We start from the raw sequence: 15,003 nt of genomic DNA, 5'->3' as shown, positions 1-15,003 counted from the left end.
TAAACTACGTATTACTACACATGTAATAGTATCTATACATAATTATGTACTGTTTTGTAAAATGCTAGAAGAATATTTGTTTCTTCATTTTTCTCTTATTATTTTGTAATGTAAACACACGTAAGTAATGATGTAACAGCCTCGTACAAACATTTGTTATATTGTATCCTTATTCTGTCATATGTTCATATGAAATGAGAAAATAAATGGATATTGTATTGTATTGAGTTGTACTGAGAATAGTTTACAGGTACCGGTTTAATAGATTAAGTGACCATGTGGGTAGTTTTAACTATAATTCAACATTATAATATTGACAAACATTCTGACCAAGTTTTTATTGGTACAGACATTAGGCATCAGGTGTATTGAAAAAGCAACTGTTGATGACAATGTCAGTGCACAATGGGCAATCACAATTTAGCTCTACTTCAGTATTTTGTGCTCACATGCATGCACTGTACAGCTGAGAGCAAATGTTTGAGGGATTGCATCACAAGTAGCTTCTCCCTTCTCCAATTAAGCGTACCGCACTCTTTGATCATTGAAACAAAGAAGCGATTGATCTGCCCATGCCCCAAATGAATTTAAATCAGACTGTAAATCTTCACAATTATGTGTACTGTTCACTTCTCTATAAACCTTAGTTTCTACTCAAGAATTTGAAAATCTAGACTAGTCTGAACACATTTTATTATGTAAATTCCTTACCCCACCCATTTTCTTATACAAATGCTGAATATTTGGACAAGAAAAACAAAGAACAGAAAAAGTGGCATGCATCAATACGTATTCACCATAACCAAAATATTGTAGATTGATGTTATCAAATAAATTAATATGTTTCCATCCGACTTTCATTGAAATAAATCCGATTTTTGAAAAAAAAATGGCGTAACTGCATCAAGGGGAAATAACTTCAATGCAACTAAATATAACATCATGATATATTATAGACGATGTGTGCGTAGTATGTATTTATTGTGATTAAAGTCCATGTTAGAACAATATGAGACTGGAATTGTAAGCATTCAATAGGAGAGCAAGCCAAAAACCAAAAAGAAAATATATACGAATCATATTTTACAGAATTTAGGATTTAATGGGCATTACATATTGCTGTTAATGTCCTTTAAATTTACTCTTAAATGAAATCGTACACAACCTGAACATTTAATGGGTATTAAATCAAATTTAAGGGCCATGAATAATCCTGTTAAATTAAAAAAAAAATACAGAATTTCACTATTTTTTCAAAGCCATTAACTATTTTATCTACCAAACTAAATTTTTAATGGCATGATTCATGGTTAAAAATGGGTGTTTTAATGGCATTTTAACATGTAACCCATTAATATTGTGAAACCTGTTAAATAAAGTGATGCAAGAATTAATGGGGTTAATTAACGGTTTTTCCTATTTTAATGGATATTTTACAGGGTTTTAAACCATGTTTAATGGTATGTGCATCCAGTAGTGAATCTGGAAAGAAACACCACCATTAAAAAGTTAAATGACAGTTTTAGTTAAGTTTGTGTGCGTTCAGGTAGTGCTTAATTTTCTGCAATATAGAATTTGTTTGAAACCTGATTTTTCAAAACAAAGAAATTCAGTAAATGAAAACGATCTTGTATATGATTTTTGTTAGAATCAGTTTCATAATGGGAGCCAATAGAACATCTAGAAATCTTGTAACATTTTTGCGAATAGAAACTTTGCTACAATAAATCTTGTATCATGTTTGCATATAGAAACTTTGCTACAATAATCATGGTTACTAACCACTTCTCTTGTCAGTGGAATTAAAGATTACATAAGAAATAGAATGAAAAGCAAATGATCATGTATACGGATGAGGAAATGAGTTGAAGCTCGGATTTCTCCTCATGCATAGTATTTGATCGGAGATATTTTTTCTCAGGCGAGAAAAGAAGGAGGTCCTTTCGTACGGTTCAACACTTGTCTATAGTCAATATACTCTCATCTTCCCGACTGAAAATAACCCAACTAAAACATTCTTTAGTAGCATACACCAAGTTTTGTTAAATGGCTTGTCGATCAATAGCTAAATTATTGCATGGCTGTTGATTTAATCTGCCTGTTCATAGTTACACTTTGTGCTTTTGACCAATCCATAGTTCAGCACAGCTATGTAACTTTGTTTTTGTATCACAAATGTATGTTGGTTGATTTCTGCCATTTTGTGTTGGCGTGTTGGCAGGGCGAAAACACGACAGCCCGAAAAAACGACAAATTTTACAAGAAAACAGGACTTTTAGAGGGCGCCAACACGACATATCTATCTGTCGAGTTTTTTGGTGTTGGCGGGTATAAATATGTCGTGTTAGCGCCATTTATTTGTCCTGCTGTCGTGTTTTCATGTTTACGCCCAGCGGACACGAAAAACGACAAATATCTTATTTGTCGAGTTTTCGTGTTTTTTCCCCGTCTACAAGAAAACAAGACAAATACATTATTTTTCGTGTTTTCGCCCCGCCAACACGAAAACACGACAAATATCTTATTTGTCGAATTTTCGTGTTTTCGTGTTGGCCTCTTCCGTTAGACATGCGCACAACAACGCGTATACGTAATTATTTTTCTAATTGTAAGGCTCGGATCCAGGGCCGGGCCCCTGGGCCATTTCACCGTCACCCCCAAAACCCGCTGGCTAAGAAGTGACCTGTACTCGTAGTTGCACCCACATTTTTGGGCAAAGGAATAATATTTTCTCACAATTTAGACCCAAAAATGCACCAGAGGCCACCATTCCATACCTATATTTCAAAATTTTATGTGGGATACCCTCTGACCCCCTAAATAGGAGGACATGACCCTGTGACGTACCTCAAATTTTGGACTAAAACGCAGCAGAAGCCACTATCTCATACCTATATTTCAAAAAAGACCAGAGAGAGAGACCCTGTGATTCCACTGTCATAAGAGGTTTAACCCTTCCAGTACCTCAAAATTTGGACTCAAAAAAATGCAGCAAGGGCCACAATTTTATACATATATTTCAAACATCTCCAGGGGACACGCCCTGACCCAACTAACAGGAAGGGTTACCCCCTTCCGTACCGAGACCCATTCGGCTCACAGATGCCGCCTTAAGTGGTGCCGCTCCCCCAACCCAATAAAATATTTTTGGAACCGGTGTCGCGTGAATATCACACGTGTGGTAATATTACCACGCGTGTGATAATTACGCCGCGGCGTGAGAATCGCACGGTTCCGGGTATAGCCGTGATAATCGCACGGGCGGTCTTAGCTTTAGATATATATACCAGTATGATACATAAAATTATTCAGGAATGATTTCTGCATCAATGGGTATAAAATAATTGGGTGTTCAGGCGCGTATCAATTCGGGGTTGTGCATCAAAGCCACATACTTTGAAAAAAAAATGGGATTTTGTTTTTCATAAATATAATTAAGTCTTTCTTTTTAGAATAGTTTCAATATTTTATCTGAATTGGACTGATATATTAGGAATCCAGGGGCGGGCAATGATGGGGAAAACACGTGCGTGCATACTAAAATATAATAATATTTTGGTAAAATTTTTATTTAAGGGAAACAATTATACTCTGTATAAGCGGACTATTTATGTGCGTGGAAACATAATTATAGCATTGCATGCTCTCCTTTTTTGAAAGAAATAAAGAAATCTATCTATCTTCGAAATCAATTATAAATATGTTTGTTTACTGCAATAAAACGAAATGTTTTATGATGAGCTAATAGGTCTTTATAGAAACCAGGGGCGGATTATGATTGACGCCTTTTTGAAAGAGAAATATGACGTACAGCGTATGTTAAAATCATACGGGTGTTGTTAGTTTTAGACATATATATAAAAACCACGTACAAGGTTATCAGGAATGATATTTAATATGCAGGTGCGTAGCAACTCGGTGTGTGCATCAAAGCAACATAGTTTTAAGAAAAAGGAAAGTGTTTTTTTTTTCATAAACAAAATGTTTCAGACCTTTTTAGAATAGTGTTAATACGTGTCCGTACATTTATTTTTAAACCGAATATTATGAACTGATACAATCTTTAATAATCCAGGGGCGGCTAGTAACTGATACGAACTTTAAAAAATCCAGGGGCGGCTAGTGAGGAGTATACTACGATAAATGATTGTAGGTATATATGATATACCTATATAATGCAAAAAGGATTCAGAAAGACTTCTGCATCTATTTTTAAAACTTTATTTTCTGATGCGTGGCTTGAGGCCATCACAAGGGTGCACACTAAAATGAAATAACATTTTGATGAAAATATATTTATTTCTATTTAAAGAAAATAATTATTCTGTATTGGCAACACAGCATCCTGTGGAATTTATTTCGAAGTGATTTTTCCGTGTAGTGCATTAAAATCAAGTTGATTCATTAAAATAAACAGGGCAGGGCGGTTACTTAGCATTTTTGTGGTTCGGCGTGTGGCCGTTAAAATCGAACGGACGTTGTTAGTCTAAGCTGGAACAACTGATACGTATTACACCTTCCTGGTTTAAGACATATATAAAATACGAGTACGATGTATTAATTTTTCCAAGAATAATTCCAGCATTTAATGGCTTTTTTTTAAATATTCAGGTGTGAAGAAACTCGGTTGTGAGCACCAAAGCAACATATTTAAAAAAAATGGAAAATTAATAAAGTATTTCATATTAAAATTTGTCTTAAAAGGTTCCCGTATATACTCGGCGGCGTGAGAATCACACGGTTTCGGGTATAGCCGTGATAATCGCACGGGCGGTTTGAGTTGTACACATATTTTCCAAAATGATACATAAAATTGTTCAGGAATGATTTCTGCATCAACGGGTATAAATTATTGGCTATTCAATTCGGAGGTGAGCATCAAAGCCACATACCTTGAAAAAAGAGAGTTTTTTTTTTCATGAAAATATGTGCCTTTCTTTTTAAAATAGTTTCAGTTATTCAATATATTTTATCTAAATTGGACTGAAATGCTTAACCACGAGCTGATAAACTATAATAAAAAAAATCCAGGGCATTTTTTGCGGGGTATTTATTTATTTAATATTCGGTGCATAGCAACTCTAAAGTGAGCATCAAAGCAACATATTTTGAAAAAAAAATGGGAAAAGTAATAAAGTATTTCATATTAAAAGTTGCCTTAAGGTTTCCGTATCTTGCGATAACTACGCGGCGGCGTGAGAATCACACGGTTTCGGGTATAGCCGTGATAATCGCACGGGCGGTCTTAGTTTTAGACATATATACCATTATGATAAATAATATTATTCAGGAATGATTTCTGCATAAACGGGTATAAATAATTGGGTATTCAGGCGCGTATCAAATCGGGCGTGTGCATCAAAGCCACATCCTTTGGAAAAAAAACGGCGTGAGAATCACACGGTTTCGGGTAGAGCCGTGATAATCGCACGGGCGGTCTTAGTATTAGACATATATACCATTATGATATATAAAATTATTCAGGAATGATTTCTGCATAAACGGGTATAAATAATTGGGTATTCAGGCGCGTATCAAATCGGGCGTGCATCAAAGCCATATTCTTCGAAACAAAAAAAGGCGTGAGAATCACACGGTTTCGGGTAGAGCCGTGATAATCGCACGGGCGGTCTTAGTATTAGACATATATACTTTGAAAACGAGATGCCCAAGGGCAACATGTCGAGCCTGCCGGCTGTCAAAAGGACTGGGAGTTGCACACGAAACTCCGTCTCACTGAGACAAACATTTGTGCCAAATAAAACAGTTGTGTCAGGTAATTTTATAATCCCACATTCAATGACAAAGTTATTGTCCGAACAAGGTCAATTATAGCCATATCTGACCTTTAAACTCCAAGTGTGACCTTAACCTTTGAGATATTGACACAGGCGTTGCGCGCGATACGCCGTCTTATGGTGGTGAAGAAGTGTGCCAAATTATTGTAAAATCCTACATTCAATGACAAGGTCAATTATAGCAATAGTTGACCATTAAACTCCAAGTGTGACATTGACCATTAAGATATTGACGCCGGTGTTGCATGCGACACACCCATCTCACGATGGTGAACAATTGTGCCAGGTCATTTTATAATCCCATATTCAATGACGAAGTTATTGTCCAGACAAAGTCAATAATAGCCGTATTTGACCTTTAAACTCAGTGTGACCTTGATCGTAAGATGTCTACTCGGGTGTTGCGTGCGACACGCCGTCTAATGATTGGTGAACAAATGTGATAAGTTATTTTAAAATCCCACAATCAATCAATGACAAACTTATGGTCAGGACAACGAAATACGGACGGACACCGAACAACCATTTGGACAACGGGCTCTACAAAAAACGGCGTGAGAATCACACGGTTTCGGGTATAGCTGTGATAATCGCACGGGCGGTCTTAGCTTTTAGACTTATATACCAATATGATATACAAATTATTCAGGAATGATTTCTGCATAAACGGGTATAAATAATTGGGTATTCAGGCGCGTATCAAATCGGACGTGTGCATCAAAGCCACATACCTTGAACCAATGTGATTTATTTATAAAAATAATTGTCTTTCTTTTTTTTTTGGATTTAACGTCGCACCGACACATGATAGGTCATATGGCGTCTTTCCAGCTTTAATGGTGGAGGAAGACCCCCAGGTGCCCCTCTGTGCATTATGTCGTCACGAGCGGGCACCTGGGTAGAACCACAGACCTTCCGTAAGCCAGCTGGATGGCTTCCTCACATGAAGAATTCAACGCCCCGAGTGAGGCTCGAACCCACATCGATAAGGGGCAAGTGATTTGAAGTCAGCGACCTTAACCACTCGGCCACGGACGCCCCAATCTTTCTTTTTAGAATAGTTTCATTTTTTTCTATATATTTTATTTAAATTGGACTTATATAACCAATCTCTCTATCAACTTAATGATCCTAGGCGCAAGAGTTTTTGAGTTATCCGGAAACCGACTGCATACCGACCGAATGACAAACATCTGCAAAACAATATACACCTCCTTCTCCGAAGTGGGGCATAAAAATGTCATTGTGCATGTCAGAATGAAAACAATCGAGGCCTTCTTTTGATTCATTTTCTAATTAACCAAGGTTAATCGTTCTGATGCTTCAGTATTTAACCACCCGGACTAACGCCTTGATTACTAATAAACAAGGAAATAAAGCTCTATATATTCTGCGATAAACAACGGTTGACGTACGGACTGGTAAGAGACCATTATGACATCAATTATGACGTCAGATTACAGCATGACGTCCGATATATTACCCCTCGGGTAAATGAAGTCTAACATAATAATTATTTAAGTAGGTCAATCAAAAAATATGAGCCGTGCCAACATAGTTGGGTTTGCGACCAGCATGGATCCGGAACAGCCTGCACATTCGCACATTCTGGTCAGGATCCATGCTGTTCGCTTTTAAAGCCTATTGGAATTGGAGAAACTGTTAGCGAACAGCATGGATCCTGACAAGACTGCGCGGATGCACAGTCTGGTCCGGATCCATGCTAGTCGCAAACCCACTATGTTGATTTCTCATGGCGAGGATCAATTATAGTTATCAGGTATGAAACTCTAAGACTCTTTAAAAATATTTTTCAAGAAGTGTTTAACAAACTGGATGGGTTTAAACTGGATGGGAGTTAAATGGAAAATCATATTAAAGAAACGATCTTTTATGAAACTTTCAACATTTATTTTATGTTTTACAATCATAGGATCTAAACACCAACTAATGACTCCAATGGCTGATGAAGATATTGCATAATAACTAAGTCTGTTTTAAAATATTAAGTAATATGAGAGATAAAGATAAAGTGTATCAAAACACTATACAAGTACATTTTAAGCAAAAAAGGGCATAATTTATTAAATTTTGGTGCAAGAGTTATGCATCTTGTGTCATATGATGCTGGTGATGATATTGAACAACTATTATAAGTTATATTATGGTAATGGTAAGACTTAGTGTTGAAAGATTCAAAGCTATATGTCAAAATGTGGCCATGTACAAAAACTGAACCAATTTCAAAGTCCAAAAGGGACATAATTCAACCAAAATACTCTATAGTGTTATTAACTCTTGCCTATAGAGACTATTATTATAAACAAGTGACAAAAGTTTCAAAGGGCCATAGTTCAGTCAAATCCTTGATGGAGTTATGTACAATTGCCTAAAACATGGTATAATGATGATACATTACTGTTGTAAGTTTCAATACTTGCAAAAGGTCCTTTTAAAATATGGACTGGTAAGAAAACTTAAAACTGGTGTAATGCCAATGCCGATGCCATGGTGAGTATGATAGGTTTCCTTATTTTTCAATTAATCTAACTTTAAACTGAAAACCTCCTAGAAACTGTGATTCTATGAAGTGCACACTTGAAGATAATCTGCTGAATATAATCATCATATATGAAAGTCCTATCAACTGTAACTCCCTTTCAAGGAAAATGAGCCGTGCCACGGGAAAACCAACATAGTGGATTTGTGACTGGATCAAGACCATGCTGTTCGCTTAAGCCTATTGAATAGAGAACATGTTAGCTGAACAGCTATGGATTCCAGACAGACTGTTAGCAAGCGACATGTGCAAATGCGCGCTGGTCGATCCATGCTGGTCGCAAACCAACTACGGTATGTTGGTTTTCTCATGGCATGGCTCAAATAAAGTATAATCTAATTTTATTTTTAAAAAAAAATCAAAAAAATCTGACACTTAACAACTAAAAAGTTGCAAAGGGGATATTTTTGGGTGTATAGACATTCATCAAATGTCTGAGAAAGTTGATCTATTAAACAAAAAAACATACTGTGTCTTCACAGCTGAAAGGATAAAGATCTTAGAAAAACATAAGGACTTAGAAAACTAATGGGGTTATGAAATTGTAGTGTTCCACATTAAAATTTTGTACTTTTTCACTATATTTTTTGTGAAGAGGGTTCCATCACAAGATGTGAAATATTGGTGAGAGTAAGATGTTGGTAATGAAAAAAGAGTATTTAGCTTTAAATGTGCAGAGTTTAAGCTTACTGGAACCAATCTCGAGTCCGCTTCTTGGAATAACCAGTACTAGTGTCATATGAGAAGTCCTGACCCCCACTGGGGCTCGAACCCACGACCCATGGATTGAGCTGAGCCAACAACTTACATACCACATAATTTCACATAAATCAATGAGGAACTCGTACGGACGCATTGGTTGATAGGGCTAATACGCTGTCCTACAGAGGTGAAGGCCCCAGGTTCGATTCCTGGCAACTCCCATTGCGGTGTGACCTTGGGTAAGGCACTTTATCATGATTGCCTCAGTCGGCCCAGCTGTAAATGGGTACTCGCAAATTACTGGGGGTAAGGTATAATTGGTTTTAACTGTTCTTAACAAAGGGTCGCTCAAAAGTTCTACAGAGCTTATGTTCATTGTTTCACAAAGCGACGTTAGATAAAATTTACCTTTAACCGAATCCCCTTTTGATAAAGTTTTTTTTAAAATTAATTTCAAAATTGTGACACAATCGGCATTTAAACCTATAGAATTTAAAGGGTCAGCAGCGATGATAATTTTATCAGAAACTGCTTCCAATATTTTGGTCTTTCGAGTGTTTAACACAAGTGGGGACATTGCCCATACAGTATATCATATAAAAATATCCAAAGAACTATAAAATACAAATAATATAATAATAGTATAGCTCTTTGAAATATCTCAATATCTCCTCTGTTCTATATGATAATTGATATGGATCCCGTTTTAAATTTTTGGATTACATATCCAACTGAACATCTAATTACGGATCACTTTTTTCGAATTTCAGTAGTTGAAAACAGCTAATAAATCACAATTACAGCTGCTTAGTAGACCTAGATCTATATTGTAAAATTATGTTACGAACTCTGGCCAGGCTTTGGCTGAAGAACTTCAAGAAGTCTTAGAGCACCCGCACACTACTGTAGGCGTTATTATTTTAAACTGGTTGTATGTAATCTACTAGATCCATATTATATGTGGAAACATATAAATAAGATAAACAAGTGACTGTCAATCAGAAAGATCTAGAATCTACAAGATTTTATTTCAAAAGTGCAGATCTACTTACTTTCGATTTCGCAAGCTCCGCCATCTTGTCTCTTTAGTCGGCGAATGATGAAATTAAAACGTGCGAATCACGCTTTTCTCCAAAGGTGTAATTACACCGAACAGATATTTGCCTATGGGTATGTCAAGCAAGTTAATTAAGTCTTAAATTAACAAGAAGTTTTACTGAAGAATAATAGGACATTTTTTTAAATAACCAACTCATTATTTGCGCACCGCGGCCATGTTTTTCGTAGATTTTTAGACAAAAAGGTCATTTTCAGAGGGTGTAAATCTTATTATTTTGAGTAGCTATTCACAGACAACAGTCCCATGCACAATATTTAACACCTCTAGCAAGTTTTAAGACAATCTGATTCGTGAAAAAGATAAGTTACTGTGTTCTGCAAGTTTTTTCTGAAGCACCATAAAAGCCGGTAAAATACGTCAAATTGGGCATATTCAAATCAATATATTTAAATTTCAGGAATACAAAATCAAAATCAAATTATGTAAGTTACAAAAGCTATCTTTGAGAATTTCATATGCAAAATTTTGCAAATATTGGCCAAAGAATAAGCATTTGGGCAGGTTTTGAAAAACATATATAAACCGTGGACCTAGTCACGACCGTGTGATAATCACGCTACACCGGGTCTGTTATACATACACTTCACTCTCTTAAAACAATTTATAATCTCAAATCTCCTAATGCAGCTTTAGTGAATAAAAATAAATTCTGAATTGAAGGGTCGTTCGAATGGAAAGAAAAATGCTTCTAAAACCCTTTTCCATTGGCTTCTGAATATCTCTACCTTTTATAACAGATGTCTGAAAAGTATTTTTCGTGTTTTCGTGTCGGCGAGGCAAAAACAAGAAAACACGACAAAGTTAACGGGGCGAAAACACGAAAACTCGACAAATAAGGTAATAAAAGGCGCGAAAACGACATCTTTATACCCGCTAACACGAAAACCCGACAGATAAATTCGTGGTGTCGGCGCCATCTAAACGTCGCGTTTTCGCGTAAAATGTGTCGTGTTTTCGTGTTTTCGCCCCGCCAACACGAAAAACTTGACAAATTAGGTATTTATCGAGTTTTCGTGTTTCCATCTTGTCGTGTTTTCGCCCCGCCAACACGCCGACTAGAAATGGCAGAAATAAGTCACCATACAAATGTTAGATATTGTTAATAATATTCTAGCATTTACATTTTCCCATTGTGAAGATATATCGCGCTTAGAATATGACCATGGTGTGCAATTTGTCTCAAAATATTACGTGGGTTGCGTAGCTGTATTCGACGATCCCAAATGAACAGAAATAAATATAAAACTGAGTCCATGAAGTTGTTTTTATTCCGTAATTCGTTTTTGTTGTTATTTGCGTGGCTACAAATCTAGGCTTGATCCAAATATAGGTCCCCTTTGGTACAAAATTGATAAATGCCAATATATAAATAGATACCAAATATAGCTCCTTAAAGCATCCATCATACTAGTCTAATAGTTATACAGAATGGGTTTAAAAGGAAACAACGTATTGTAAGATCGATAAAGTAATTCTGAGAAACGCTCTTTCTTTATTTGACTGTGATGATGTGTTTTAATTGGTACTCGGCTACACATTTAGGTGAACTTTTTTTTTTGATTTGTCACGTTTGACATTTCTGTCTTAGATTCAAGAAAAATAAAAGGCAAGCCTTTCATTACAGTCTCATAAACTTTCATATAACATTACCTGCAGTCCTCGGATTTAAAAAAAAAATTATCTTTATTTTTTTCAATGACTTTTCAGCCGAAATTTATTCAAGTTCAAAAACGAAATCAGCTTTCCAGCAAAGATATCATACTAAGGCCTTTCAAATAATTATATGGTCAGAGTTTTAAGTGTGTTGTTTGAAAAGTGAAAAATGCAATTCAGCATAAAACATGACAGGCATTAAATTAGTACACTTATTATTAAGAAGATTAAATGTACTTCTTCTTTTGCCATTAAGTGACACGATATCTTATTGAATGACGTTATTTCACACGCTGATATTACACCTACAACTAGCAGGAATAAGTACTATTTTATTGCTTATATTTTCAGAAATTATTTGTCTTTGTATGAATAATCCGATGTAATATGCAATATAGATGTAAAGATTCTAATGTGTATGTTAAATAAGTTCCACTGACAAAATGCTAATCTATGAACTTGATCTATTACTAACTTTAACTGGTTCTGCATTTACAGTGTAACTTTTACAATGGAATAGAATTAAAAGAGGTTTATGGTTTGTCATCAGTTTGGCATATCATTAACTTTCATCAATCTCCGATGCAAATTTGTGCCAGGTGTTATATAAAATCTGAAAAGTAAATCCCTCGGAAGCACCGAGAACAAGGCAAACAGTGAAAATTGCAGACTCGGTTTGATCGAGTCTGATCATGAGCAGTAATTGAAAATGCAACACTGCCCACGCCCCCTAGCACCGGCTTAAGCAGTATTCAATCCTCTAATCTAAATGAGTTATAAGCCTTCGTTATAAAGTACATTATGATGATATCGCAAAAAAAGATCATTGGCATCAGCCGAAAGATTCACCTCCATTATGTAAATGTGTACTACCACTGAAAACTGAAAAAATTGCCTTTTTTAAACAGTCAACTGTTACTGCATGACATGTAATAATGAATGCAGATCTATATGGAAACTTAATTTATATATTAAGTAAAGTTATTACATCTGATGAGTAGTATTTTAAAGGTCCATAATGCTTTAATTTTTTATTTTAAAAACAGACGAAACAGCTTTCTAAGTAGATGTTTTACCTTAAATATTGCACATGAACTGTTAAAGTTAGAGCCATAAAGGGAGGTAATAAAAACAAAATGTTAAATAAAACAATCTAGTATATTCAGCAATATTCAAACAATTTTGACAAATATTAAAATAAGCAATTATCGGAAATAGGATTTAACAAGAAATTAATGTATTGCATGCTCATAACATTTGTGCAAAGGCACTATGAACCTTTATACATTTGAAGTAAACATCTAAAGATAAAATAAGTTTGTGAAAGATGTCCATTGGCTATCTTTAATGAGCGAACATTATATTTCAGCTTGATACTGTCTTCTTACAAAACACAACGATGAAAGTAGATAAAAGATATAAGCAATAAGCGTATTTTAGTTTCAATATAAAACTAATTGCATACGTAATATTTCACAATTAGTAGGCATCCAATATCAATAAATTATTCTTTTAAACGCTCATCTCATGTTGACCTTTGATGCTCTTTCCAGTTTATAATTTTAGTGTGATACATTTAGCCGAATGTTATCAATTTATGTTTCATATTCCACATAATATATTATAATATTTTCAGAAAAACAACAACAAAAAGCAATCAGCATTTATTTACAGTTACATTTTACTACAAAAATTGCATTGTTGATAAAATAAGAATGTCAACTAAAGGCTGTTATCTCTTCCTTTTTTTCAGTCGTATTTCAGATATTTGTTCCAGTTCATTTATTTGAAGATGACCACTAGCCTTCCAGATATTCGGTCAGTATACCATGTGTGTTATTTGGACTGAATTGTCTGACATAGGCATTATTCTAGTAGACTATGAATTAAAGTACAAATCAAGTCGAATAGAATTCTTACATTTTCGTCCTTTTATTGTCTAAAATTACATATTATTTGTCTTTACTAAATAAATTTAATCATTACCTAGTAAGTATAATTATACTGTTTCACATGGAAATATTACAAACAGTTTTAAATATTTAGCATTCTTGAGGACAGCGACATAAGCGCCGTACCCAATTGCATTTTTATGTTTTACAAGCATAAATATTTGTATAAATATTTTGCAGCTGTTCTGTCTAGGCTGTTTTGCAAAAATAAATAAAAGTTTATAGCAGCGACATTTTCTCTGTTTATTTCTGAAATTTACTTACATTTATGGTAATGTCTTTAATAGTCTATTCGGCAGGTTATTTTATAATTTAGGCGGCAATCTGGAAAAAAAAAACATCACCATTTAAAAGAAGGTTTTAATGGAGTATGTGTGCGTTAAGGTAGTTCTGAATTAGCTGCAATCTAGAATTTGATTGAACCCTGATGTTTTAAAACAAAGAAATTCAGTAAATCAATACGATCATGTAATATGATTTTTTTGTGAGAGTAAGTATCATAATGGGAGTAAATGGAAAAAATAGAAACCTTGTAATATTTTTGCGTATAGAAAATTTGCAACAATAATCATGTTTACCAGCTACTTCTCTTGTCAATGGAAAAGCAATAGAATGCAAAGCAAATGATCTTATATACGGACGAGGAAAAGCTCGGATTTCTCCATGTGCATAAATTTTGATCGGAGATTGTTTTTCTCAGGAGAGAAATGAACGGTGTCCTATTGTACGGTCAAACACTTATCTATAGTCAATGTATTTTTCTCTCCTTTTCCCGACCGAAAACAACCCAACTAAGACATTCGTTAGTAGAATACACCAAGTCTGATTAAATGGTCTGTCAGTCAATACCTAAAGTATTGCATGACTCTTGATATCAATAGTCTGTCAGTTTGTGCAGGTCTATAGTCAACACTTAAAGAAAAAGGATATTCCTGTAACTTGTTACTACCGCTGTTTTACAATCCCTCATATTTTTTCAACACATAAAGGTCAAACACTATGTTTGATGGTACTTTTCAACAAACAGAAACAGAAAGTTGTAATTAAATCTATAAAGCCTTTTCAAATCTTTAAATATTAAGCCTTATTTTTGGAATACCACAATATACACATAAAGTATATAATTGCAAACTACAGAAAATGGGATCTTTAGCATCCCTATATATCATTTGTGATAGCTAAATACATGTTAGGTCATCAAAATATTACAAAAATAAA

The sequence above is a fragment of the Mercenaria mercenaria genome, chromosome 9 (genome assembly GCF_021730395.1).
Source record: "Mercenaria mercenaria strain notata chromosome 9, MADL_Memer_1, whole genome shotgun sequence".
NCBI lineage: Eukaryota > Metazoa > Mollusca > Bivalvia > Venerida > Veneridae > Mercenaria > Mercenaria mercenaria.
The sequence above is the reverse complement of the archived record's forward strand: the minus strand, read 5'-3'. Positions refer to the sequence as shown.